Raw genomic sequence first — 26,709 nt, 5'->3', positions numbered from 1 at the left:
TTCGGGAGGTGCATGGCCTTCTCTCTCAGTGTTTTGGGTAGGGTATGCTTCCATGATTTCTGAGTCGGAGGAGGAATCACTAGCGGCTATTTTAGGGTCTTGGGTGGTGCTACCTTGTGTCCCCGCTGAGGGTCTAGAGCTTATCGTGGATGGGTAATGGGTGTCCGTATGAACAGAGGCACCCTCAATATACTCGTGTTCTAGCACCCGCCCAGAGCGTAAGTGCATGTGCTTTTGATACCCTAAGGTGTCAAAAAGCTGCTCTAGGAGGCCTTGTGACTAGTTTTTAGCGTGTTTTTTGTTTGTTTTTTTGCTAGATTTTTTAGAGCGTGTCGTGGAATGGGCCGTGTGATAGCTCGAAACGAGCGTATCGGTCAGAGGGTCGTGCCGTGCTTTACAGCACTCCGTTTGGTCACTCTATGCCCTCGGAATCCCTAAAACTGTCAATTTCCAGTAGGGAACTAGGCCCAAACTAGAAAGTCTAAGGGTGCAAGTGGGAAGAGAAAGGAGGAGAGTGGAGGACTTGTCCCACATGCTCTCATTCTCTCTTGAGGGAGTAGGGTATATATATAAGAGTGAGTCTAGTATATATCATAAGATTGAGGACTGAGGCCTGGGCCTGGGCTTGGGCTTGGGCTTGGGCTAATGATCCCGATCTATCTTTTATAAAACCAACCCGTCCGTTTTAAGAGTCACGTTTTTTATTTTCGAAAAATTTAGCCGCCCGCTCGCTCGCATTTTTATTTATTTATTTATTTTATTTTTTTTATCTTTTTTTTTTGATGCAGAAAATACAGAAATGCAGAAAATTGAAAAAACGCAGAAATGCAGAAAATTGCAGAAATTGAAAACGCCGAACTTGAAAATGCAGAAATTGCAAAAAATTGAAAAAACGCAGAAATGCAGAAAATTGCAAAAATTGAAAACGCCGAACTTGAAAATGCAGAAATTGCAAAAATTGAAAAAACGCAGACAATAGCAGAAATTGAAACTTGACAGCAAATGCAGAAAACGCAAAAAACAGAAATCTCCACACACTCCTTTCCTGCCTTTCCTATGATAGAGATTGCACCACAAGGAAGCGTAAAGTGCTAACCGAGCTTAGTGTAGGGCATATCCCCGGCAGCGGCGCCAAAAATGTGCGCTCCTTGCCGCACTGTCGAAGCAAGGGACTTGCCAATACACCGTGTGCGAGCCACAAACGGCTCCAAGCACACAACAAGCCTAAACTAGCAAGCTCAAGAAAACAAAGGGTGTGTCACTCACCGCTCTACGCTCGCCTTCGTGGTGGATTCCTCGCCGCGATGAAGAAGAAGCTGCAGTCGTGCCGCGCTCAACCGCTTCGCCGCCGTCGTGCCTTCGTAATGCTCGATCGCACACACACTCTCCCTCTCTCTCTCTCTCACACACACACACACACACACACAAGGAGGTGAAGAAGAAGAAGATGGAGATGGAGATGGAGCAAGAGCACTCTTCAATTGCACAAATGAGAGAATGAGTAAAAATTAGGTTTAGTTGGTTTTTTAGGAGCTCACCCCATTCACACTTGGGCGCCCATGCTTAGCCAACTAATCCCTTGAATGTCCCAGTTAGAGTGCGCCTCTCATCGACGATCACTCTTACCCTTTTCCTATTGGTCCGACAAGCCCGGTGCCTGACTCTAAATAATACAACGTTTATAGATCATAGGGTGTCCGTGTGCCGTGAGGGTTAACATAGCAATACTATTTTGTTGAGTTATAAGGCACTTTACATTGGTGTTTTATCCCTCGTTTATCTAGAAATGAATCAAACTCTTTTGACATATACTCCTCTCCTCGATAAAAACAGAGATACCCATAGGACAATTAGATACATTTTTAGTCAATAGCAAAAACTATTTGAAGCACATAAACACTGTAGATTCAACCTTAAGCGATATATCCATATATGTCATGAGTAATCATTCATCAATGAAAGTCACAAGTTACATATTGTTACTAAAAGAAGGAATGTGCATCAAGCCTTGGAACAAGCTACAACTTGCAAGTAGCCCACATAGAACCATATTTTAATAACTTAGAACATTGCATCTTCCCCAAAAATTGAACCTTTTGCTCACAGGCTAGCGCAAGAAATAAACTCTGCACAGCCTGCGTTGATGATGATAATTAAGAGTGGTCAAGGTAGAGCCTTTGTGTTATTGCCACATTAAACAAGCATAAAGTGGAGGTGGGTAACCTCTGATTCATCTGTTGATCTGGTTGTTTTGAGGTACAAGAACTAGACTCTTGTCATTGTTGATTTTCCGCACTTGCACTTCTACTCGACAACCTCCATAGGGCGTTGGACCACATGAGACTTGCAAGTCCTTAAAGTGAGTTCTTCCAATTTTTGACAATTTAATAGCTCCATTGAAGTCAAGATTTTGGACAAGTTAAGTTTGTGAGAGCACAAGGCACCCTCACTTTTGGACAATGGAGATCAGGACATGATCGAATATCTTTTAGGTTAATTAGCAAGCGACTAAATACTTGGATACGAGCATTGAAGTGCAATATCTTTTATGTTGAAATAGTAGATCAATTAAGACTGACCATTAAGTAATAAAATCTTGGTCAATTTAAATTTCAAGTGTAAAATCCAAATGGGTTGCAGAGAACTAATGAAATATCAAAGATGATATGAGGTACAATTTATGTAAGTAAAATTCTATGTTTGTCAAAGAGTTGCTGCAATCAATCCGCCTATAAGTCTATTTCATTTGATTATGCCATTGCTTGAGTATTTATTCGGGTTTGCCACCATTTTTGTGTGTTTTCAAATCCTTTGGTTTGGGGTTTGTCGTTGCCATTGGTAGTTTTTTGAGCTATTGTCTCTCTGTTATAGCTAAACTTTTATCCTTTTATACCATATGCACTTGATGTTGTATCTAATTTAAAAGTACGCCTATTTTTATTGCCTTTTCCACATTGAAAAGTTATTGGTTGCTTACTCTGAGAGTGCACTTCCAGTAGCCAAATTGATGGGCTCTAGGAATGTATAATACATAAGGTGGATACGATGGTTTTGCAAATACGTATGTTGGATATATCATGTGATAGTAACTACCGTGTTTTGAGGTTAAGTAGCTTGAAATTTGAATTTGGATAAACGTGTGCCATGAGAAGAGTTGTAACAATTAACTAAATCGCACATACAACTGACTGGCAAACAATCTTATGAATTTTTGGCATTGGACATAGATTAACCTTGAAGCCTCATATAGATTTCTACTACATGCCACTTTGAGAAAAAAAACCAATTTTGCCATTTTGCCTTGATAAGTTCGAGCCAAGGTACCATGCTAGCCTCCAAACCAAAAGGCAAATCTCCCAGCCTTCACGTTGCAATGCTCTATCTGAGCTAGGTCTACGTAGAAATTCTCAAGGTCCTAACAACGTTTCATTTCTTCCTCTATGTCCACACATCCCAAAATACATGGATCATTCAGACTACTACTAAATTTTCAACACATAGAGATATTACATCGTGTCGTTTGGTAGCCTTAAAAATCATCTTCAAAGTTTATTTCCCCGAATCTAAATCCTTTTTTTTAATATAGGAGCTCAACATATATGACCAAGGGCTAGTTTCCATGTATGGGGCTTGGTAAATTTATCTTCTGCATGCACATATTATACACACCAATGTGAAAAAGATGTCTCATAGAAGATCGGGTCTTAGTAGCCCAGCTGTCCAATCTACATAGAATACTAGATTATACAAATCTAAAAAGAAACATTCATAGATCATTAAGCATGCCACTAAGTGCACACAATTGTGCAACCATATTATTTCAAGAGATAATAAGTTGGTGAATAGGAGACACACAAAATTAAAACTTGTCAAGAAATGATCACCTTTAACAAACTCCAGTGCCCAGAATACGTTTCTCCACAATTTTGAAAGCATCACGCCCACCATTGTTTTGTATTTGCAAAACAAGTCCATATGTTTCCATTAAATATTTGGGAGGATCCTTAAGAAGTGAATACCAATCATGTAATTACAAGTGAAATCTGTAGTAAACTTTCACCATTATTGTAAACAAAGCAATACAGTTTTTCCATCAATCTTTTATAATGACAATTGCAAACAAAATTCTAGTGAATTGCTTGAAAAGACAATCAAGTTTATGATACTTCCAATATTTCCTTAATCCATAAGTTTGATAGGAGTTTTTTCAAAAATATATTTTCTTATATAAGATGTATGTCCAAGACATATTTCCATTGCTACCAAGGAAACTTAGCATATGGGCCTCTCTGCAAAGACATGCCTTGTTGCTTGTATATGTTCCCCCTTGTGGGGTTTGATCTCTACCCTCCCATGAGATCCCTTCTTATATCATTTCTTTAATTTAATTTCCTACTTTATTAGAAAAAATTTGGTTTTCTCCCTCTCTAATTAATGCTACTATACATGAATCTCTCTCTCTCTCTCTCTCTCTCTCTCTCTCTCTCTCTCTCTCTCTCTCTCTGAAATTGATTGCATATATTTGCATACAAGTACTTATGGTATTTGCATACACAGTATTCGATGACCCTCACTCAGTGACTTTATGTTTGAAAAGATTTTCTTGGTTTTTTCTTTTCTCAACAATGGTAAAACTGTTAAGCTGCATGAATTTCTTCTCTACCTATCACCCACAAATAGACAAGTAAAGTGAAATTGTCAGCTACTCTAATCTAGATCATCTCAAGAATTCTTTCAATCAAAATTCAATCCAATAACTCAATGGAGAAAGTATCCACCATTAGTTGAATATGCATAAAATAACACATGGCATGTCTCTACTGAGAATTTTCCATTTGAAGTTGTTGAAGAAAGATCTAAGATTCCTCCCATATTCCAAACACATGACAAGGTCTTTGCTATTGATGACTAATTTATAGATTGCCATTCAAAACGGAAAACCATGCATGGTGCATGCTTGTCAATTGTTGCAAATTTGCATACGTGGTAATTTGGCAATGGTGTTATAAAAAATATTAATTCATATTTGTGACATGATCACTCCTCTGGAGGATATCCCTATAAGGAATACTAAAAATTCTGAAAATAATCCCGGATATCTAGTCAAGGAGATGAGAAGATATTGCTCATTACTCCAAGTGGTGGGTCTTTTGGAGCAAAAAAGAAGTTCATGTCTGCATCCATACTTGCTAATCTTGGCCTTGTTGTCAAATTTGTGAATGAAAGATGTACTAATCATGAACTCAATTTTGGACATAAAATTGCCTACTATTTAATACAATTTTTTCATGGGATGTTTAAGATCAATGTATGAAAAATGTGTGGAGAATGTTGCAAATGCAACTTCTGAATCAAAAGCTATTTTGGATGAAAACTTTTGAATGCAATAATTTTAGAAAAACTTGTCACAATTGTCTTGTTGCCCCATCTTGAGGCATGTTGAGGCACCATCTACACATGTACATGAGTGGTGCTTTTTGGTAAAACCGCAGCATGTTTCTTTTCTAAAAGATAATTTAGTTAGAATGGTAACAAGATGCAGCTTGTACATATTGACGTTTGTTGTCCCAATGCAAAGCCACTATTTTGTAATTATGCATACTTCATGACTCTTATTGATAAGTACCCCACGCATCCAAGGGCATATTCATTAAAGGCAAATTCTAAAGTGATTTTTTATTATTTTTGCCAAGACTATTCTGAGTGGAAGAGTCGAATTATCTAAGATGGAATTGCTCCACATTTTAATATTTTCTTATCTTCTATGTAGAATCTAGACACAAAAACTTCAAAATTGTACGTAAGGAAAAACTTAGAGGTGGGAGGTACTCACTGGGGGAAATTAAAAAAATTGTGAATCTTAGGTGATACATTCTTGGCAACAGTCGAAACCAAAAATGGTGCACATAGCCAATGATTGATGTGGGTTGGCGAAGTCCTCCAAGGGATCAGAGGGAGCAGAAGCGGCCCGAGGTAGAGGTAGCACAAGCGGCAACATGGTTTTGGGGGGGGGGGGGGGGGGGGGGGGGGGGGGGGGGGGGGGGGGTTGCTGTTTCTGCTTTAAAAGAGTGAGGACACCTTGAGAACATCGTGGGAAATTTGTTTGGATGATCTAGAGTAGCACGCCATCGTGAGTCATCGTACGAGGGTTCGAATCCACATTCTCCCTTTTGATTGGTAAGCAAAATAGCCAAATGGTAGAATATTTTGTGGGAGAGAAGGTTGGGATAGGAGGAATCTTCTTAATAAATGAATAAAGTAGAAACTTAGCCAGTAGGCTATATTCATACATTTTTACAATGAAATCCTTCAAATTTTGTAGAGGTAGATCGGCTATATTTGTACATTTTTACATTGAAATCCTTCAAATTTTGCATGTATTCGTTCCTTCTAATGTGAATTTAGAGGAAAATCTTGAAAAGTTACATTAATCTTGGGTTTTTCATAGGCCAAGTACCAAACAACAAAAGCTTAAATGTATAATAATTACCTTGAAGGAAGGCAGTGTCTTATGGTTATAATCAATTATGACCATCTCTTTGAACTTTATAAAATCATTGGGAGGCTGATTATTTAACATATAGCTTGATTTCCTTAAGATCATATATTATTTAGAAATTATTGTGTTTGTTTGCTTTTTTGCTTCTTTTAATTGATCAATTTAGTTTGTCTTCTTGAATGGTGGCATTTATCTATTTTTATGCACTTTCTTGCTTTTGCCATGTCTTGTATGTTGACGTCCATCCTTTGTCATGTTATGAACTGCACGATCAGAATGTGTGTGTGTGTGTGTGTGTGTGTGTGTGTGTGAGAGAGAGAGAGAGAGAGAGAGAGAGAGAGAGCTTGCATGGTTCAAGGGCCCATTAGGTCTCCCCAATCTTGGAAAAATAGAAATTATTTCAAAACATCTTAAGTGTAGGGTAAGTTTAGGAAAGGAAAAGAGATATGAAGGTGGAAAAAAAAGACTTATGAAGGTAGAAAGTCAAAAGCCTTATGAAGGTGGAAAGTCAAAAGACTTAGGAAGGTAGAAAGTCAAAAGACTTTGTGTATCCATATAAAGAGGTGGCTGACTTCCCATTGGTCCATTTGTATTTCTCTTCTACTTCATTTTTCTTTTAGAGTTTTCTTCTCTTTAAAGTGTCTTTGCACTTCCCATTGGTCCATTTGTATTTCTCTTCTACTTCATTTTTCTTTTAGAGTTTTCTTCTCTTTAAAGTGTCTTTGCACTCTCTCTCTCTCTCTCTCTCTCTTAAAATGTTTTTATCCATCCTTCTCACATCCGATCGATATTGTTGCAAATATAGGTGCTTCGTCATTGCACCTATTGTGGCATGATACAAACTAATGCATTGTTTTTGTTGTTGTTGTTGAGGGAATTTTAGAATTAGGAATACCTTTTAATGTTTTGACGCCATTAGGAATACCATTAAAAGAACACCCTTTGCTAAATTGTAATTTAAGCAAGTGTGAAAAAGAATGATTGGTGACTTGATTTGATGGAAGATGCGTGTCAAAAATAGATCCTCGATAGCAATCACTCAGCTAAGTTGGCCATGATGATGGGAATCAATTCACCATTTAGGATTTTTTCGTAAAAGCTCCACATTTTTATGCAATTTTATGGCTAAAGTGTTCTCAATTCACACCATGATGTACAAGTTTGGAACTTGATACTGTATGCATAAGCCCACACCAAAGATTGATGTGTAATGTTGACCCAATGTGCAAGAAATGTCTACCTCAACTTAGCCTAGAGCCGATTGAAATTTAAGATCATCCGCCTTCAAAAGGGGGTAAGAGGAAGTAAATCAACTTTAACAAATACAAGAAAATAGCTCAATTTTTTTTCAAACTTACCAAATACCATGATGAGGGCGGGACATTATAGTGCAAAAAAGAGGGTGGGACGGCAAGTGGGGTTGGGAAGCCCAAAAATGGGTATCCCCTGTGACTATGTTTTTTACACACTGTGTTTGACATACCATGATACCTTGGCTAGTCAAGTTTGCAAGCAATTTTAATGGGAAAATCTTGCTTGGATAGCAAAATTCTCATCAAGGGATTTCTTGTATCATTTCAATTGACTTTAAGAGATTTCAACAATAGGTCCTTGAAATAAAGACTAATCACCTAGCAGATAATGCTTCAAGAATCACAAGAAGATTTAGAAATATTCTCATGTAGGAAAACGGAGTCTTTTTCAATGTTTTTCATACAATGCATAACATCATGAGCTTCTGCTCGAGAGGTACCACATACCTAGCTAGGTACGATTGGGGGCAAGGGACCATCGGTCCCCTACCGGGGTTGACGGTCCGCTGCCCCCAATCGTACCTAGCTAGGTCTGCGGTTCCTCCCTCACAAAAACTCATGATGTTGAGGTAAGTCACAATGTGGGACTTATTGTCAGAATTTGTCCAAAACTTCTTATGAACGTGGCATTGATACTTTCGAAGGAAGCAAAACCACAGATAATACCAAGGCCTCAGAATCTTTCCTGGGTTTCCCTTTGCTGACTGTGGACTAGATGGCTGCTGCATGCACACGAACATTAATAAGAAACACATCAAAATAGGGGGAAGAAACATACTCTATTGCATGAATAGCTCTTGGAAAATCCAATCTACCTGTTTTAGAGATCTGCAAGGCGTATTTGCAGGCAAACCACTATGCTTCTTCCCCAACCTATTTGTTGTTGTGTTGTGGGCAAGATTCTCTTCATTGCCATGATTGTGTTTGTGTATGCTCTTTGAGACACACCAACCATGGCCACATTCTCCTTTAGTGCCTATGTAGTGCAAATCCTGCTAAGCTTCATATCCACCAGCTCATTTGATGGTTCGTGAGCAAGCAACAACTCATTATTGTTCTCCGGTTGCTACTCTGACAAGAGGAATTTTGGGAACAATTGAAGGAAACATTGGATCATTAAAATCATTAGACAAGAGAGAAGTAATTGGAAAGTCCTTGGAATCTGCTTCCAAGGATTTCAGTGAAGGTCGTTTCTCCACGTGATGTCCTTGGAGCTCATCATTCTCTTCAAAAAACACACACATCGAAAGTTTTAACACTAAATGAACGATAAAAGGAAGCAACAAGATCGTTTCAAAACCACAAACGTTTTTATTTTTCTTAGGTCCATCAAAGGCTAACATGAAAAGCAAAAAGTGCTCATTGCTGCTCGCTCACGCCCCTTGCCCTCTATACTATCACAAGAAGTTTTGGACAAATTCTCACAATAATTTGCACATTCTCACTTACCTCAACATCATGAGCTTCTATGAGGGAGGCACTACATACCTAGCTAAGGTATGATTGGGGACAGGGGACCATCGGTCCCCCCACGCCCGGGGGATTCACTGTGTTTTTTTGTATGGTACCATGTGAGTGTACAAGAGGGGGGTTTCTAGATTTTGTACATAAGAGTATACAATAGGGGTAGCCCCTCATTATTTCATCCTCATATTATATACATGGGGGGATGGGGGGGCTACATACAACTACCTGGGCCACCTTAAATACAATGGTTGTTTTCACAGAGAGAGAGAGAGAGAGAGAGAGAGAGAGAGAGAGAGAGAGAGAGAGAGAGAGAGAGAGAGAGGTTGCATCCTAAGCTTCCCTGGACCCCTCTCTACCACTCATCAATCGTCAATGTCAATGTAGGCCGATTTAGCTCGTTTTTTATATCCTTTGATAAAAATTGAAGTTTGATTTTGAAGCCTCAAGATTGGAAATCAAACCTTATGCTTTGTAGATTATTCAAAGTGGAGCGCTTGCATTGTTGATAGAATATTACAAACTACAGTCACACAAAGTGGTAGCTATTAATTGACCAAGTGGTTCCTCGCAACTGCCAATGCGCTCTGACTGTCAGTGTAGATAGTGTTGGCAGTGTCCTGTCCAACACCCAAGTCAGCCATAAGGCATCTGAGCCATACACACTCAACCGTAGCTGTGAAGACTGCCCTGTACTCAGCCTCACAACTCGAAGTGGCCACAGTAGGTTGCTTCTTGCTCAACCATGATATACATGAACTGCCAAGCATGAAACAAAAACCACTTGTAGACACTCGCGTGTCAAAACAACCAACCCAATCTGAGTCTGAGAAAGCATGTAAATCTGGCAGCAATGATCCCCCCTTGGGATAAAACAAGCCAAGATGTAAAGTGGCACTAAGATAGCAAAAAATCCTCTTGAAAGCCTACCAATGCTTAGACCCTGGGCTATGCATAAATCTGCTGACCTGTGAGACTGCAAACTGAATATTTGGCCTTGTGTTGCATACATAAATGAGGCAGCCAACAACAATTTGGTAAAGAGTGACATCAGCAGGATCGCCACCACCATGTCGACTCAACTTCAAACTTGTTTCCATGGGAGTGGCAATAGGTTTGCAATCCTCAAGTCCAAACTTACATAGCAAAGTCTCTATGTAACTTTTCTAACACAAGGCAATCCACCATCACATGACTTAAACTGTATGCCCAAAGAATGAAAGCGTCAACCTCTCATGCCAAGTAGAAGTCCACAAGCCTCGACACCCCTTCCTTCCCATGCAACAACCCCAAATCTTTCATCTTGAAAGTAGCATTCAAATCAGCCTTAAATTCAACAATATGTCTCTCATTTGGTCCAGTGATCAGCAAATCATCTACATAAAGAACCACAATGAGAAGTACATCACCCTCACGCTTTACATACAATGTGCTTTTTGTTGGACTGTTACGAAAGCCTTGTTTGACCAAATGAGTGTCAGCTTTCTCATACCAAGCACGAGGAGACTACTTCAACCCATACAAAGCCTTGTTACATTTGCACAATTTATCCTCTTGTTCTTTCTTGACAAAACCGCAAGGCTGTGTTACATAAACTTCCTCAAATATGTCACCATTCAAGAAAGCAGTAACAATGTCTGATTGATGTACATCCCAACAAAAATGAGCTACCAATGCACATACAAAACGCACAATAGTCATACAACAAGTGGGAGCAAAGGTCTATTCATAATCTATGCCTTTTTGCTGTGCATAGCCCTTTGCAACAAGTCAAGACTTATTGCAATCGATCTCACCATCCGGCTTGCGTTTCAACTTGTAAACCCACTTCGTACCAATGGCCTTTTTGCCAAGAGGCAAATCACATAAAGTCCATGTGTCATTTTCTATAAGTGCATCATATTCTGATTGCATGGCAGCCGTCCAATTTTTGGAATTCTGTGCGTCATCAAAAGATAGAGGTTCCTCAACATCATGTAACCTAGACATAGCCAAAGCATAACAATCTGATGCATAAGATCCATGGTGAGATCCTGAACGAGTACGACTAGACAAAGGTGCATCCAATTTACTGTCATGCAAAGTGTGCACCAACCATTTTTGCATACCTCTAGCGTGCTCATTTTCAACCCTTTTCTCATGAAGTACATCATGTACATCTGCATCAGTAATAGGCTGATCTGTAACATTTTCAAAAACCCCCATAGGTTGTACATTTGCCTCATTGGAACTTACATTCGTATTTCCACCACTAAAAAGAGGCCACAAAGTGTCATAAATGTCCTATGAGCTTACATTACTGTCTCTAGTACATGACAACAAGGGCTAAACAGAATCTTTCACAAACACTACATCCCGTGAAACCAGAATACGTTTTGTTTGCGGATGATACAACATGTAACCTCTGCTTTCAACACTATAACCAACAAAAATACATTTGACAGCCTTATCATCCAATTTTTTGCGTTGTGTTTGTGGCACCAAAGCATATGCCAAACAGCCAAAAACACGCATGTGCTCAATAGAAGGCTTTCTATCATTCCATGATTCATATGGAGTAATAGACTGCAAAGCTTTCGTAGGACATGTGTTTAGTACATAAGTGGCACACATGATGGCCTCAAGCCAAAAAGAATGTGGCAAAGCTTGACTTTTTGACCATACATCGTGCCATTTTCGTAAGTGACCTGTTTTTTCTCTCAGGAACACCATTTTGCTGAGGTGTATAAGGCACTGTACATTGGTGTTTTATCCCATGATTAGCCAGAAATGCATTGAATTCATGAGACGTATACTCCCCCCCCTGGATCGAAACGGAGGGTGCCCATAGTACATTTTGAGACATTTTCAGCCATAGCCAAAAATTGTTTGAAGCACATAAAAACTTCGGACTTCTCTTTAAGCGGAAATACCAATGCATGTCTGGAGTAATTATCAATGAAAGTCACGAAGTAAAGGTAATTGCCCAAGGACGGAGTTTGCATGGGCCCACAAACATCACTATGCACAAGCTGCAACCTACATGTGGCCCGAACTGAACCATCCTTTGGAAACTTAGAACGATGCATCTTACCCAAAATACAGCCTTCACAAACATGTTTGACAGGTGCCTCAAGAGGCGCCAAAGAAGCAACCATATCAGATTTTTGCAAACGCAGCAAACTGGCAAAATTCAGATGACCAAAATGTGCATGCCAAAGTTTTGCATCTGAAATAGCCCTTGAATCTTCAACTACATTTGCAAAATTTTATCCACACTTGTCATACAAAGTGAGCTTATACAGCCCACGACACAAAAGCCTAGATGCAACAATTTCATCACCAAAACTGAGATCATGAACTGTACATCTGTCATCCACAAATTTGACTACAAGTCCAAGTCTAGCAAGAGCAGATACAGACAAAAGATTCTTCTTGATCCCAGGTACATAAAGTGCATCAACAAGTGTGAAAGAACTACCATTAGCAGCAGTAAGCACAATCTTTCCGACTCCCTGAACCGGATAAGAGGCATTGTTGGCACAAGTGACTGAATTCCCATGAGGGACAGACTCGAGAGAGGTGAACAATTCCCTATGTGAGGTAATGTGCTTTGTAGCACCACTATTGAAATACCACACATGTGAATCTGCAGCAACTGACAAGCATGCATCATGGATAGCAGGATTGTAAGTGCACTCTGCACTAAAAGCCCATTTGCATCGACATCAGCAACACAATCTCCTTTCACAGAAGACTCAACAATGGATGCATTTGTAGTGGAACGAGCATTTGCAGTGGAACCCCCCTCTTTCTTCTTAGCCTCTTTGGCCTTCAACTTAGGACAGTGCTTAATCAAGTGATCATTAGATTTACAATAATGGCAACGCATCTTCTTTTTGCCCTTATCACCAGAATTTCCAGACGAATTGGTGCCAACAGAAGCATTAGGAACAGAAGTTTTGCCACTCACAGTAGAACCATAAGAAGTGGCTGCATTGCTGTTACTACCCTTTCTTTGAGAAGCAATAAAAGCCTATTCAACTACACGCTGTGTAGTCCTGTTTTTTCTGGAAAGTGACTCTTACAATAGCAATGTGCATAATGCATCAAACTTGACAACTTTGGATTTCCTTGGGTCATAAGTCTCCAAGTACTAGCCAAAGTCTGGTAAGAATCTGGTAAGGCATCAAGGATAGTCTGCACAAGGGAACTATCTGAAATGACTTCACCTACAGAAATAAGTTTCTCATTGATATCCTCGACACCAGCAAGAAAAGTGTCCATATCATCTTCCTCATGCATAATCTTCGACTCCAGCTCTTTACGCAACAAAGCAGTTTTAGCCTCATTGCGGCTTGCATAAAGACCTGCTAGAATATCCCAAGCCTGTTTTGTAGATTTTGTTGAACGGATGTGAGGAACAATGGTACGCTTCACACACAACACAATCAATATATGAGCCTACGCATCCTTTACATCCCAACGAGCTTGTTCTACCTAGGCAAAACAACTCTAATAGCAGCAATCCTTGCAGCAAGACCCTCAACATCGCCTACATCCTCAGAACCAGGACATACATCAATGCCCTACACAATATTCGAGATGTCCTTTGACACAAGAACGTGTTGCATCATATAAACCCACATAGGGTAATTGTCCCCATACAACCTGTCCTCAGTAGCAAACATCTTGAAGACATCTGTGTTGTTGTTAGCCATGGTAAATGTTGCACCTGATGTGAAAACTGCCCAAAAATAGGAGAAACGGAGCGGGAACAACATGTGCCATATAGCACAAACCATAGAAGACTGTAAGGCACCTGTTATGCAAAAAACGGCACTGACAAAAATTCTACACAAAATGACAAAATTGCCTGTGTAGACCTGCCTGTAGTGGAAACAGAGGCCAAAATGATCCCGAATCAGAAATCTGAGCAGACTAAGCTTTACGAGCACACCCAAAATATTTGTCGACCTATGAATTCTCGCCAAACCTCACTGTAATTGGAGAAAGTGAGCAGGCGTGTGCTGGAGTAGCTCGTGATTAAGCTCGGGAGGACGTAACCTACTTTGATACCAATTGTTGGAATTAGGGTTGTGGAGAAAAGCACAGCTTGGAGAAGATGAAGGAAGCTCAATGCACACAATAGAGAGTGTGTTTCTTAGTGTGCAATGGAAAGATTGATAGCCATAGAGTGATGGGCGTATATACAATGCACAAGGGAAAAAACCTCCTAAAGAGGGAAAAAATGCCCCGGCGGTCCTAGTGTGTTCACACACATCACTACCACATGTATATGGTAACAGCCCCTACCTTCGCTGGCCATGTTTGCTTGGCAGTGCATGCTCTCAAGTGACAGGCCAAAAGCACTAGGTGACTAGAGCATGGAGCTTCCTCTACTGTCCTTGCAAAAACCTTACTACAACATGCATTTTGGTGGCGTTGCCTTGCATGCAAGAAGCATGTAATGGCACTTTTTACCATGGTGGAAAAGGTGTCGTGAGTTAGGGCGAAAGATGAAATCCTTAAGGTTGTATCCTCATTAACAAGATAGAAACTCTAAGAATATTGCATTCAAGCTGCTGCCCTTGGTTCTCTTAATCCATTCCAACTGAGAGTTCTATCGTCATAGAAGCATGCTCGCGAACCTGAGGTGGGTGGCATGGAGTCTTGCAATAGACCACAGGTTTGCAACAAACTTTGATTTTAAAGTGTGCCTATCATGTGTAGGAAACGTAGAGCAGATGATTGTCTCTCAACCCTTAATCTACAATACTTGGACTTTAGTGAGTTTCTGTGTGTCTTTGTGCACATGTATGTGGCCCGCGGGCCTAATTTTTGTGTTTGGACTTAATTCTTGTAGATTCAAGCCTTGAATTTCTTCATCAGTGGTGTTAAGTTTTTGCCAATAATGCTTGTCTGTGTTGCGATACGCACCTCGAGTTTTTGCATGTGCTAGCCCTTGAGCATGCTATGTCAGGCCTCGGGCCTTTCCATCTAAAATTTCTTGAGTTCTCTGTAGGTTTGGCCGATCTTTTTTGGCGCTAGCTCAAGGTGCTGGATTGTTTCCAACGCATGTCTTTTGTAAGAGCGTATTTTTTTACCATAAGATGTGTGTTTCCAGATCAGGGAGTGTTCAGTTGCATTTCCAAATCTGAGCGCTTTTGTGCTGAGGCCCTCACTATTTGATCTGTTGCTTTGGCTCTCTATTGAGGTTATACTGCTCTTGTATTTATTTTGAGGTTGAGGTTATCGATACCTTATTAAGCACATTTATTTAAATTTTTTGAATTATGTGTGCGCATCTGCTTGCATGTTCATCTCTTTGTTGGTGCATTCCTTGGCTAACCTTGTTTTAATCCTTATTTTGAATTTGGTTGAGCCATGCTCCAAATATTCAAAGCTTGGATGATTCAAACATGCCAAGGGTTATTGCAGGAAAATGTATTGTGTTGTATAGGCCCTTCTATCTTTCTCCCAAGTCAAGGGCCCCTTTTTGCCCTATGTGACCAGGTACCATTACTCATGCTAGCATAATCCTATGTTTCCCTATGGTGTGCATGTGCAAATGAGAGTTAAAAAAATAATAGGTGATTGTTGATGAGCTACCATTGGTTGTTGTTGCCCTGCAAATGATGTGCTACCCTTGAATGCTTGGAGTCATGGCTTAGTGTTTGGGGTCTCTAGAGATGATAGTTTCTGTTGGTGTGTCACAACTATGTATCGAACTCATAAAAAAGGATTCCTCTTAAATTATTTGCCTTTGGAATTGGTTCTTCTTTGTGTGGTATGGGTGTTGATCATCCTTTTTCTTTTTGAGTGTGTGGTACTGTGTGCTGTATGTTTGGTGTGTGTCTATGTAGTGAGAGCAATAGACGAGACTTTTTAATATTATAGGGACAAGTTCAAAAGGCCTCAAAGGTCTATCGAATGAGTCTTGCTCAAGACTGAGCTCAAGACTTTCCATTCAAGTGAGAACTCAAAAAACCAATCTACCACACTTGGGACTGATGTCTTTGATCAGGCAGGTAGGAGCATTGAGCAGGGATGACATAGCTAAGATTATGATTGCACGTGTTATGTCATGGGCTATACGATGATTTTAAATATAGATGACATGGTTCTCTTTCTCTAATTCATTTTGACTATTGAGATATGGTGTCTCTTATGTTTTATTTCATAGTTGTTCAAAAAATGGATTGGCCTTTGTGAATGTCATGCTAGACTATGGTTTTAACCAGATTCGTTCTTGATGCAACTAGTGTGGGCTTATTGCATCCTTTGCTACAGATCAAATTGGAATAGAGGCTTCTTTCTAAGACCATCATGTGATGGGATGGCCCTTCATCAGTGTCTGGCTCAATTAGTGCCTTTTGGAAAGTTTGTTTATTTGTGCTCTAAAGTGAAATGGTGCCTACACAGGTTTTCATCAAAAAATACTACAAACCCAATAATGCTTCCGATGCACTTGCACATGTACCGAGAGCGCCAAAAACTCAGATCTCAGATTTGAGTTTTCGACGCTCAAGCAAAAGTGGTAACCCGCGCTCTTCTCTCTCTTTCTTCCCCCCCCCCCCCCCCCCCCCCCCCCACACACACACACACACACACACACACACACACACACACACGAGGAGAGGAAGGAGATCCATGTATGCTCCTTCCCTCTCCTCTCTCTCATGTTCCCTTCCCCTCTTTCTCTCTCTCTCTCCCTCTCTCTCTCTCTCTCTCACACACACACACACACCTTTTGTGTCTTTGAAAGAAAGAGAGAGAGAGAGCACATGCATAAACAGAAAACACATACACACACAGATGCATAAACATAGAATACATACGCACACACATTGAGAGAGAGAGAGAGAGATAAAGTAAAGAGAGAGAATGAGAGAGAGATATATATATATAAAACACACACACACACACACACACACACACACACACACACACACAGAGAGAGAGAGAGAGAAAGAGAAAGAGGGAGAAAGAGAGAGAAAATAAAAAACCAAAGAGAGAGAGAGAGGGGGAGAAGATGAAAGAGAGAGGTAAGGGGAGAAAACAAAGAGAGAAAGATTAGGTTAAGATTTAAAATTAGGTTAGATTACATTTAGATTTATCTGTATGTTAAGTATAAGATTAGGTTAGATTTAGATTTACGGTATATTAAGATTATGTTAGATTTAAAATTAGGATAAGATTTAAGTTAGATTACATTTAGGTTTAGGATTTAAAATTGGATTAGATTTAGGTTTATGTTGAGTTCAAGATTAGATTAGATTTATATTTAAGATTAAGACAAGATTTAAGATTAACTAGAATAAATTTAGATTTAAGCTAGATTACATTTATGTTTATGTTAGATTTAAGATAAGATTAGGTTTAGGTTGAGTTTAAGATTAGACTAGATCTAGATTTAGGTTAGATGTTAGTGCATGTCAATGAAGGCGTGCTTTGCCCAAAGAGGAAACACTAGTTACACAACAATATGTATATTCCCATCAAAATCTGACACCTATTAACTCACACACTAACCATATTCAATTAGCCGCGAATCACCACATGTTCAATTAGGTTAGATTTAAGATTACATTTTGGATTTAGTTTTTATATTAAAATCTACCTTTGGGATTACGGTAAAAAAATTAGAGTTAGGCGAACGATGATCCCTCTCTTCCTCTCTACGGATGCGACCTTAAGTTGGAAAGCTTTCAACAGCATGATACTCAGATTGGAGGCCAACATGTAATGTGCTAAGTAATCACTTGAACAAAGATCTATAGTGAAGAGATGTTAAGATGCTGTAAATTGCTATAGCTAGAGAAGAGGCAAAGGGGTTTTGTCCACTATATGCACTATCATGTAGACGTGGTTGTGTAGATTTCTTATATCCACAAATATAGGCATTGACCGATAAAGACAAGATTATAACCCGGTGGTTTTGATCTCCGTGCACCTCTAGACCGAGGTGTGCGGGATTGGACATGATTAGAGAATGTGAGGTAGTTTACAGTGTGAACAAAGAGAGAGAGAGAGAGAGAGAGAGAGAGAGAGAGAGAGAGAGAGAGAGAGAGAGAGAGAGAGAGAGATAAAACCGAGGATGCCAATAGAAGATTAAATTTATGTCCAGGTTATAAGGTTTTTACCTTCATTATGAGTAGTGACGAGGATGTGGGGCCGTCCAGCCGAAACACCTATCTCTCAACAAGGATCTTTTGTCCTTGTAATCAATGCAAGCATGATGTGCGACGGACAAGACGCATTTCTTTGAAGCACGTTCACTAATTTGGCGAGTTTGATCCATCTATTATAGATCAAGTTGTCACCAATTATAACTCGTCGGACTCTGACGCTGGCCAACAGGCAGCAATCTTACAACCCAATAGACGTGTTCGTAGGTGCTTTGGTCAAGCAGCATATGTGAGGCCACAAGATGTATCCTCTAACAGGTTGGAGGATGATCATGCAGACCACATTCCCAACGAGGGTATGTTTGAGCTTGAGACTGATGAAATGATCGAGACGATCATGGATTCAGAAAGGCTTATCTATGATGATATGAAAAGTGAAGCTGATACGCCATTGTATGATGGAGCATGTGTGTCTAGATTGAAGGCGCTCCTGGTTCTTCTCAACATGCAGGCAAAATTTGGATGGAGTGACACTAGCATCACAACGTTTTTTAGGTGATCTATTACAATGTGTTTACTTTAATAAAAAACTCTAGATGTATAATGATCTGATAGATTACTTACACAAGTGTACCGCATTTTTTTTCCTGTGTTGATTGCTCAAAGAACACATACTGCCAGCTTTAATGTGATGCCAGATTCTAGAGAGGAAGCAAGAAAGATCTTGTGAAACTTAGGGACGGATTACAATTCGATTCACACTTGTCCTAATGACTGCATTCTTTTTAGAGGGGAATACATAGACATGGAGAAATGTCCAAAATGTGATTCTGAGAGATATCGAATAGATCTCCATGGAACAAAAATTCCACAAAAGGTTTTGCGACATTTTCCTCTGCTTCCTCGCATCAAACTTTTCTTTGAATGTAAGTCCATGGCCGCCCTAGCATCATGGCATGAGGAGAATAAATCTTTGGATGGTGTGCTATGGATTCCTGCAGATTGGAAACATATAGACGAAACATGGCCAGATTTCCAGGGAAGCTCAAAATTTGCGCCTAGGCCTGGCTATGGATGGCGTAAATCCATTTGGTTAGAGATCAACATCTTACAGTGTATGTCCCGTTGTCATCGTCAACTACAACATTCTCTAGTTTCCATTGCACTCGGAGCGCAGTGCTTTTACAAGATACATAGAATGCACACAGAAGACAAATTCACAAGAACCTCTCTACACAGGAATCCCTCCCCCTTTATGAGTCCTCTCTCCCTCTCTCTCTCTCTCTCTCTCTCTCTCTCTCTCTCTCTCTCTCTCTCTACTTCTTCATGTTTTCTTCTCCATTCAATATTAAGATTAAATGTTAGTGTGTTTAAGGCAGGTATGGATGATGATGAGTTTCTTTCTTCTTTGTCACCTCGATAGAGGTAGTGGTACGAAGATTGTCATCGCTCTGGATCACCATCATGTCGAGTCTAGTCCTTCAACATCTCCCTCTGTTTTGGAGCATTCAGCACACTCCAAAGCTTCGGTGTCAATGAGACGATCTTCACACTCGTCTAGGCACCGACGCTCTAGTGGTGGCGGCGGTGGTTGTTGTACGGATGCCGCCGCTGATGCCTCGACACCATATCGTGTTTGACGAGGCTCTTTACCTTCCCCTTCTTTGTCCGCCCCCACACCAACCACGGCATTGCCATCTACGCCAAGTTTTGTGCGGCTATCGGCCGTTCCTGGCTACACACCACTACCTACTCCTCTAGGAGTCACCCCAATCAACACTCCTTGCTTCGGGGCCCAGACTCCAGTGGAGACACCTGACGTCTGTTGCCCCATTGACATGCCGCTAGAGACCTTTGCCAAAACACCCAGGTTCACGCGTCACAGGCTTGAGGGCTTGCCGTACTCCGTCGACTTCAGCGGCGGCATCATCTTGGATGATGAAGGCAAGAAGGTGATCTCGCGCATGCGTGGTCTTTGCTCTCAGGTGTTTAGACACTACATACTAAACACATGGAGTGAAGTACCAAGTGAATTAAAAGACACAGTCATTAGCATGTTGCATGACGAGTTTCCCATGTCAACACGGGATGAGCACTTCAATGCAGACCTGATGAAGATTTGAATACGCAATGTAAGGTTTTCAGTTTCTGAAACCTTAAAGGTTATATAAAGCTTAATCAAACTGATATGATTATTGAAAAAACAATGTAGAATTGTCCGACCATGGCAAATATTGGTATTTTTGGAATCTTAAGCACAGCAAACCCCGGGCTAGAATTTTTTAGAATTGACTTCCGATAAAAATTGGCATAGTTATGACCCCTGGAAGTTTACACTGTGAATTGAGTAAAAAGGTAAAATTGAAGGGTTGCAGTAATCATTTAAGCATAGACTTTATTAAAGGCCTCCTAGATATTTACCAATTAAGCAAAAATAGGTCAAAATATAGCAGAATTGATATTTTAAAAGCTGGCAGGTAATGGGAGGGTCATCACTGACCTGCCAGGGACTCATTTAGCAGGAGGGGGCGTTTTTTGACCTGTAGGGGACTGCTTGAACTGCAAGCAACTGCCTTTTTCAGCCGGTGAGAGCTTATGAGTGCCAGAAAACTATAAATAGGATCCCTAGCTTCACATTTTACACAGACTCGGAGCCTTGATACTTTCTCTCTCATCTAGAGAGAGAAATCATTAGAGATTAATCTCTAATTGATTAAACCTAACGGTAATTAGACTAATCCTTCTTAATTAGCAATGTTAGATTAAGCTTTTTGTTAATAAATCAAAGATTAGGCCTATGTATACTCATAAAACCTCTCTTAATTAATTAATCTCTGCTGATTATTATAATTAAGCTTAGTGATATTAAGCTAATTAAATATTCTATTATATTAGGACTGAAATTAGTCAAATTAACCATGAATTAATGGTAAATATATCAATTAAGATTAAATTCAGTTGAAGTAATTATCAGAGTTGCATTAGACAGTCATTAATCTAGGAAAATTATCCTATAACTTTTTGAGTAATTTTCCTAATTAATTTAGAAGAAATACTCTATTTTTTGAAAAATTTAAATAGGGGAAATTAGTAAATGGATTTCAAATGTTGTGATATATTTATTAGTGGTTAATTAGGTGTTCAAGAACCCGTGATAATTAGGAGAAGCTCAGATAATTAATCTAGCTAATTACTTTAGCAGATATACTCTGTTTTTTGAGCAATTTAAATAGGAGAAATTAGTAAATGGATTTCAAATGTTGGGATATATTTATCAATGGTTAATTAGGTATTCAATAACCCTTGATAATTAGAAGAAGTTCACATAATTAATCTAGCTAATTACTTTAGCAGAAATACTTTGTTTTTTGAGCAATTTAAATAGGGAAAATTAGTAAATTGATTTCAAATGCTATGATATATTTATCATTGATTAATTAGGTGTTAAAAAACTTGTGATAATTAGGATAAGATCAGATAATTAATCTAGCTAATTACTTTAGAAGAAATACTCTATTTTTTGAGAAATTTAAATAGGGAAAATTAGTAAATTGATTTCAAATGCTGTGATATAGTAATCAGTGGTTAAATAGGTATTAAGGAATCCGTGATAATTAGGATAAGCTCAGATAATTAATCTAGATAATTACTTTAGAAGAAATACTCTATTTTAAGAGAAAATTAAATAGAGAAAATTAGTAAACTGATTTCAAATGCTGTGAGATATTTATCAATGGTTAATTAGATGTAAAGAAATCTGTGATAATTAGAAGAAGCTAAGACAATTAATCTAGCTAATTACTTTAGTAGAAATACTCTGTTTTTTTATAATTTAAATAGGGGAAATTAGCAAATAGGTTCAAATTGAATTCAGTTATTTATTCGAGGTTAATTAGATGTTAGAAAATGTGTTATAATTATGCTAATCTCAGATAATTAGTTTGACTAATTATCTTAGTAGAATTACGCTATTTTTAGGGGTAAATTAAAGGGGGAAATTAGTAAAGCATGTTCTATAATTACATGCTATTTATCAGAGCTGTATTATAGGGTAAAGAGGCCGTGATAGATATGCCAAGGTTAGAAAAGAAGTATAGATATTTATCTAAGTCAAATTATACTATTTTTAGCTAAAAACTAAAGAGGGAAATTAATAAATCATGCTATATGATTACATGCTATTTATAAAAGGTAGATTACATGATGAAAACTCCGTGATAATTATGTCAAAGTTAGAAACTTAGTATAGATATTTATCTAAGTCAACATATACTAATTTTGGTTGAAATTTTAAGAGGGAAATTAGTAAATCAGGCTATATGATTACATTCTATTTATCACACTTAGCTTACATAATAAAGAGGCCGTGATAAATATGTCAAGGTTAGAAAAGTATAATAAGTATTTATTTAAGTCAAATTATCCTAATTTTAGCTGAAAATTGAAGATGGAAAATATATAATTAAGTTAAAAAATAATAAGACAATTACGAAAGGTCAAAAATATCCTTATCTACTTGTGGTAATTATACCATAGTTAATTAGTGAGGTTAGTAAATTATAATTGACCAAAAGTCCTATTTTTAGCAAATGATTAATTAAAATAAATAGACTTTGTGGTTAAAAGTTTTTACAAAAATTATAGTAAGTGTAAACCTATGATATCAAGTTAAGGAAATGAAATCTTTAAGAGAAATTAGATACAATAAATATTAAGCCCAAAATAAGTAGATTATTAGCTTAAAAGTTGATGGGAAAATTAGGAAAAAGATATAGAAAATTATAAGAAATTTAGGAGAGCTTAGGAAACCCTTAGGGAAGCGGTGAAAAAAGTTATCATGCCTATATAGACAAATAAAAAATTACTAGGTCAAGAATTTATCAATTAAGACTATAAATTTGACCTTGGATGGGTTAGGTTTGTATACAAAGGTTAAATATAGATTTTGAATTATTTACCTAATGATTAGATGACCTTTTTAAACGGATACGAAGTTATGGCACCAAAATGAACCCGAGAAAATCCTACATCTGATGATGAGAAGGTAGCTCCAAAACGAACTAAAGCGTCGTACGACGATGAAGCCGGGACTAGTAGTAGGCCTACGGAGAAGAGTCTTCAGGCACCAGCGCAGTAGCAGATGGCCAATCAATCCCACATAGGTGTCCCATTATTCAATTAAGTCTTTAATTAGTTTAAGTTCTTTTATAAGTTAGCATTGCATATGTAAGAAGGATAAACTGGGTGAAAACAGAAGGTAACTTCCAACGTGCATTTGTTTATAATGTAGGAAATAATTGTTTGGATTAAAACTGGTTTGGTGTATGGGTACCCGGAACCTTGGGTGGGGGTTTATTCCACTCCGGATTTGAATAAGGAATGGGTGCCGTTTTTCATCCTTAGGTGGTCTTGAGACAAGACGAGTACTGGTCATGGTTATTATGGATAATGTTTTGATTGACAGTACCCTGTCTTAAGTTTAAAGATGTCTGTTTACTAAAAGAATGCTTTCAATGTTGTCTTCAAGGAATTACCGTGATGGAACGTTAAAAGAAACCATTATTTTAAATGTTAAAACAATGTGATTGATAATAAGATAAACGAATCTTGTGTGAGTGCGGGGTGGTAACTGGGGATTGACTAAAGTTGTCAATCATGGACGGGTGGACCATATTAGTCAGGTAACTATCCATCCCTGCACACTAAAACATTTAGAAAACTTCTTCACTTGGAGAGGAGTCCACCAACGGCTGTGCCCTCACATCTGTTAGAGGGAAAAAAGCGTTGGTTGAGGATACCTTAGCCCAATATGTGGAAGTTATAGGGCCGAAAGACTTTTGGGATTGTTAATATGTTATCCCGTTTCCGCTGCGAGACAGGACTAAGTCTTCTTCTAAGGCTATAGACCCAAGCCATTGTCAATGTCAAAGGTTTATTCCTTGGATTTTTCTTGTGTAGAGACTCCGATTTTTATAAGGCCTAGAGACCTGTCAAGGATCCCATCCCGATCTTGGTGTAGTCGGGGTTGGGAACATTATAAGTGGTATCAGAGCCTAGGTTTCAGAGCCTGGGTTAGTTTGAAAAAAAATAAAAATCGTACTGTCTGAAAATGTAAAAAGAAATATATATATATATATAAAAGAATAATTAAATTTGGTTAGCTAACCAAAGGCTTATGCATCAATAATTCAGGAAGATCCTGTGATTGAATATCGCAAATTCCAAGTCTTTGAGCTTATTTATGAGAGTGCTTATCGTTCTCCAAACTGTTTTTTTCCGACGGAGCGTGATGGAGCTACTGAGGAAGGCTCACTCACACTCCTCATTCGACTCGGATAGATAAAGGCTGGGAGCTTGAATGGAGCAATGAAGGCGGGACTTATTACATCAATACTTGGAAGCTGGGATGTCTTACCACGGATTTAAAGAAACTACGATGGGCTGAGGAATTGAGAGTGGTTCAGTTGTACTACTTCTTGGGTACAAACTCAAGTATCACTGTTCCCACCTACCCAGGAGACACGGGAAAACCCCTGAACGAATGGGTATGGGATAGAGTGGTGGAGATAATTCCATATCGAAGAATCATAACTTTTTCTTAGAATACCCCTAAGAATTTGGACCTTATAATTTACTTTGCGATTTCCAATGAGTATAAGAACTATTATACCAATCAATTAGAAGATTGTAGAAATCTGACTACAAACATCCATCGTTTGTATCACCATATTCCAAATCGGCCAGCTATGCGGATCCTTTAAAGGCCGCAAAAATTCACAACAAGTTAGGATGGGATACCTAAGGCTCTTTTGTAAGGCTATCCTTGTAAATATTCACCTTATCAATAAAGAACCAAGTCTTTTGAATTGAATATCTTGATCTTGTGTCTATTCTGAAGTAAATCCTAGCCGTGTCATAAGTCTTAAAATTGTCAGTCCATCGATCTTACGAAACCATGTAGATACCTGCTTCTGTTCTTTATACCGTGCTTGTTTCTTCTCAAACAAGCGCAACCCCCCAACTTCAAAGGTAAAGGGGTCAACGTGGAACAAGATGCAGAGGTATGGATCAAGCCATGAGGCATACATCAATACAGGATGCCTTCTCAGGGCTAAGCTCTTGCAACTGAAGGAACCAACTCTACAAAGAACTATAATGGATTTAGTAACTTTAGGGGAAGAGACAGTAAAAAATTCCAACCATGGATATCAACAACGTGGAGTAGCTGCAGCAGTGAACTGAGAACAGACCTTCCAAACGTTAGGTGCTATGGATGCAATCAAATGGGGCACTATAGAAATAATTGTCCAGAAAAACAAAACCCTTGAATTACTGCTAGAGCCATTCCTCAAAATCAAGGAGATAATCTAAGAGAAGGTAGAAATGGAGGACGAGGTAAAGGAAGAGTAAGAGGAGCCAGATTTTATGCAATCATAGGAGAACCAACCCTATGAATAAAAAAGATAAAAGAGACACTCGCTTGGCCATAGTTAGCAATCTTAAAGCTTATAAACCACTATAAATCAATAATAGAAAAACTTGAGTTACTTATATATTATAAGGGTATACATGATTTTCTTCTCCAAAAATTACTTAATGAATCTAAAGTTAAGTTAGTATTCAATTAAGAAATTAAGGGTAGATCTAGCAAATGATAAAGAGGTTCTCGTTAGGAAGGAAAAATTCGAATCTTAGAAATGAGGTAGTTATCAAATAACCAACTCACATTCTTGTGCACACGATAACCTTCCTTGGAAAATGACTTAGATATGAAAGTATTAAGGTAACGAGACTTATAGGAAGACGAAAAGAACTCTTGGTATGATACTTCTTAAAACCCTTCAAAATATTGTTGGTCAACCAGGTTAGAGCACAGAGGGGGTACCTCTGGTGCAATGGTGGGAGCTTGTGACAAACGCAAATTGCTCAGAATGGAAAGAACACGCCAAGCACGTTCAAATTGGCAAAGCTAAAATACATGATACTTGTCGAACGCTGATTGCTCTGAATGGTCAGTTAGACTGAGCGCGTTCATGTGGACAAGGTGGATATATGGATCTTTATGGAATTGAATTAACGTGGATTTTGAGATGATACAAATGGTTTGTAAAGGTTTTTAAGATGGGCTCAACACTAAGAGTTTCTTGAGGAAAAATTGGTCAGCAAGTAACTCCAACCAGAAACTAGAAAGAACTCTTAGAATAATCAGTAACATTTGGTAAAGTGGAAAGATTATCCCTTCGAAGATGCCACTTGGGGGGGATGAATTTCTCTTCTCAAAGATTTTCCCAATTTCGGTTCAGATGAGGACATCTCAAATTCT

The 26,709-nt window shown here is 38.7% G+C and overlaps 1 pseudogene; it reads right to left on the bottom strand.

Moving 5' to 3' along the window:
• Window positions 1-3,687: 3,687 nt before the first annotated feature.
• The window catches only part of LOC147432967 (uncharacterized), a 41,399-nt pseudogene continuing 18,377 nt past the window's right edge, over window positions 3,688-26,709 (bottom strand).

Source organism: Adiantum capillus-veneris, chromosome 20, assembly GCF_014529385.1.
Source record: "Adiantum capillus-veneris isolate H3 chromosome 20, ASM1452938v2, whole genome shotgun sequence".
Lineage (NCBI taxonomy): Eukaryota > Viridiplantae > Streptophyta > Polypodiopsida > Polypodiales > Pteridaceae > Adiantum > Adiantum capillus-veneris.
This window is presented reverse-complemented; position numbering and strand designations above follow the sequence as displayed.